Source organism: Aptenodytes forsteri, unplaced genomic scaffold, assembly GCF_000699145.1.
Source record: "Aptenodytes forsteri isolate BGI_AS27 unplaced genomic scaffold, ASM69914v1 Scaffold79, whole genome shotgun sequence".
NCBI lineage: Eukaryota > Metazoa > Chordata > Aves > Sphenisciformes > Spheniscidae > Aptenodytes > Aptenodytes forsteri.
In genome coordinates, this window is record NW_008794776.1 from 67,087 (window position 1) to 70,561 (window position 3,475).

The following is a 3,475-nucleotide window of genomic DNA, read 5'->3' on the forward strand; positions in this document are numbered from 1 at the left end:
TCTGGCAGGCTTTTATAATAAATGCCGATCTAATGAGCTTGGCCACAAGGGCACAAAGTGATAAAAGCTATGGGGAGCTTTCAAATACTGTAACACACCTCAAAGGGTAAATAAATGTAATTCCTTCCCGTCGTTACGAAACACTGGTGGAGGAAAAGCTGGGATAAGAAAATATTCAACGCCTGCCCCCCTTACCAGATATCACTCCGATTCTGATGGTAATTTTTCATACCCTTTGCTGCAGATCCTCCCTCCCCTGCTCTCAAGTCCAAGTGCAGACAGCAGCAGGAGTGAACGCTCGCCGGCCGGGCTCTCCAGCCTGGAGGAGGTGTCACCCAAGGGTTTCACCCCAGCAGGGTGGCAGTACCGCTGTGCTGGGCGTTCGGATGAGACGGGGCAGGACAGGGAGGGACCCCCAGCCTTCCCCGAGAGGGGTTTCTTTTTCACCCTGTTTTGAGTATGTGGTGACCGCACGAGTCAAATTGAGCCCGAGCCATGGCATTGCTGCAATCCCCTGTGTGCCATACAGAGCCCCGGGGGTGTGCAGGCTCCTTATTCCCTCCAGGAAATAAGTGTCTAAACACAGCTCAGGATCTGGCCCCCATCCTCACCCCCCCTTAACTCCCAGCTGGGTTTTTGCCTCCTAATATGCTAAGACATCTTTAAAATTCTCATCGTTACTGTTTACCTAGGGGCGCTCCCAAAACCTTCAGTCTTTTGACATTTGAGTGATGTAAAAAACCAACAGCTTTCCATAATGCTGCGAAGTCTTTCAAGTCTTTCATAACACGAGTTGCCTCTGTGTGCAAAATCACGCCGGCACAAAGAACGTACAGCAACATCCTACCGGAGTAACTTAAAAGCAAATCTCCTTTGGGAAAAGAATTATTTTGAGGATCACATATGGGAGACCCAGATTATGGCAGCAATGGGCGGCTCGGCTGTCTCGGCAGCAGCTCCTCACTTACCTTTTGCTGCTCTCGCACCAGAGGAAGATAGGAAGAGACAAGCCATGCTGTAAGCCAGCTAAGGAGCTTGGGAACGACTCGGCGGCTGATACAGAAACCAGAAGCTCCGATGGATTGTGCAAACTCAGTCAATGAGCATTTATTGCCCTGTTGCTTTGATGAGGAAGCTGCGCTTCATCAGCTGTAAATATTCATTTTATTGATTCATCTGCAATTCTTCCTTACGCTTTTTTTATTCCCCAATAATCCCCTTCTGTTTTCTCACACTTCCTCTTTTAAACTCAGTGAGGGAAATAAATCCCCGTTGCCCTTATAGTTGGCGATCAGCTGGATTCTCCAAGGAGTTTGCTCCCCCCTCACTGAAACGCCTGCAGCAATCCCCGATAGCCCCTGTTACGGGAGCAACTCCTCTGCCGCGGGCTCACCCCGCAAGGTGCTTTCTGGGCTGGAAAATCTCTAATTCTGACGCCCTTTCTCTGTGATAACTTCGGTTTTCACCTGTTTATTTGTACACAGTCCCTAGTGTTCGGCAGCAAAGCCTTCAAAAGAGTTTATTATTGTTTGTATTTTATTTCGTTATGGTTTGTTTCTTGCAACACCAACAAGCTAACCTGCAGGAAGAGGAGAGAGGGCAATGCCAGAGCAACCATCTTACAATCTGTAGGCATCACCTAATACATTTTTTCCACTTCATTTTTACCTGGGTGGTATTAGCCTTCATTAAAAGACAATAAAAGCATCGAAGTGTTTTGTAGAGGAGGGAGAACATCTTACTGCTTTATTTGGCTGAGAGAGAGGCACGTGATGAATCAGTACAGCTTTACTATTAATCTTAAGCACAAGTTTGGAAAGGCACTAACCAGACTAGTCCTATATGCAGCTAACAGGATCGGGGCTGAGCGCCTCTCAGCCGGTGCCCCTCGATCTTTCTAAGTAGGATCGGTTCCTTGTCAGCACTTTTTCAGTCAGCAAAATTTCTCACTTTGGATTTTCTTTCAAATGTTGGTTATAAAATCACACTTAAAAATGTGTAGCAATGCTGGAATAAAGTCTAAACGCTTTCCAATGCTGACATAAATGCGAGGTTGTGGCCGAGGCCCTCGGCTGTGTGCAGGACTCGCAGGAGAGACGAGGGGGACGGGAGAAGGCGCCGGTCCAGCGTCCACCAGCTGGGGGTTGTCTCTGGTTTTGAGCCGCAAAGGAGAGGTGTCTCGTACCGACCTGTGCCCCGCGCACAGGCCCGGGCACCTGTAACCCCCACCCCTCCCTGTGCCACTGTCCCCAGGGAACGCCACTGAGCCACAGGGCAAAGCTCGTGGGCGGCTTTTGGATGCTCTTTGCAATCTCCTGTGCACACCCCTTGGGATGCCCTTTGCACACCCCTTTGCACACTTCAGTCGTGGCGGCACAAGCCTCACAGCAACCCGCCGGAGGCCAGGGGCAGCGCATGTACCTCCACCTGGCTGCCCACAGGAAGCCGAATGGTCCCCCACACACTCACCGAGAAAGAAACAGGGATGTCTAAAGTAGCTAATGAACTTACTTTGGATCACCAAGTTTCCACTACTGCTGCATGTTCCCGTTGTATTTTATTGTTATCACGTACCAAGAGCAGACAGCAAGATGATCTTCATTACTGCAGCTTTTATTTATTTATTTATTCGTTTTACCTTCTTTGAGGAAACTAAATCTTTGGGTTCTCTTGGGTTCCCCCCCCCCCCCACCTGTGTGGGCCCAGTTTGTCCAGCCTGAATTTGATTTCTGTGTGCGTGACTCTCATGCCACCATACGACATTTCCCTACGTGGGAGATAAGCATTTATTCATGTTTCTGTTTGTGCGGAGTGGTAAAATATCAGACTTAAATTTTTTATGACATTCATAGGAGTGGTTACGGAGGCAAACAAGATTACAGCAACTACTACATAAAAGCTTGTTTATGCAGGGAGGGAAAAAATCAAACTCAGAGACGTGTTTGCAAAACTGGGGAAGAACCCAAGGGGATGTTTTTTTAGTTTTTCCTCTTCTTTTCCTTTCCTACCTCGCTGTTTTTATTGCGATCACAGTAACAACTCCCAGTTCTTAAAGGGCTGAGTTTATTTTCAGTGAAATATTGGTTCCAGCAGTAGGTTATTTTTAGATTGAAGGGTAGAGGTCTACAGAAGACGGGCAGCACTTGGCTTCGTAATTAAAGCGCCGCCTAACGCCATCCACACCGGGGGAAGGGGAACGCAGCTCACCTGTGCCTGTGCTGCTGGGGGTAGTGGCTGTGCAACCACTGGGGCAGCCGTGCCCCCCCGCCCCGTGCAAGCTCCTGCACTGTCACTGCCCTCCTCTTCGGATGCCCTTCGCAAACTCCTGTCTGCATTCCTTTGCACACCCCTTCACTCCCTTTGCACACCCCTTGGCGTGCCCCCCTGCACGCCCCTTTGCAAACCTCTTAGCAAACAGCTTTGCACACCTTTTTGGATGCCCTGTGCAAACCCCTGTGCCCACCTTTGCACCCCC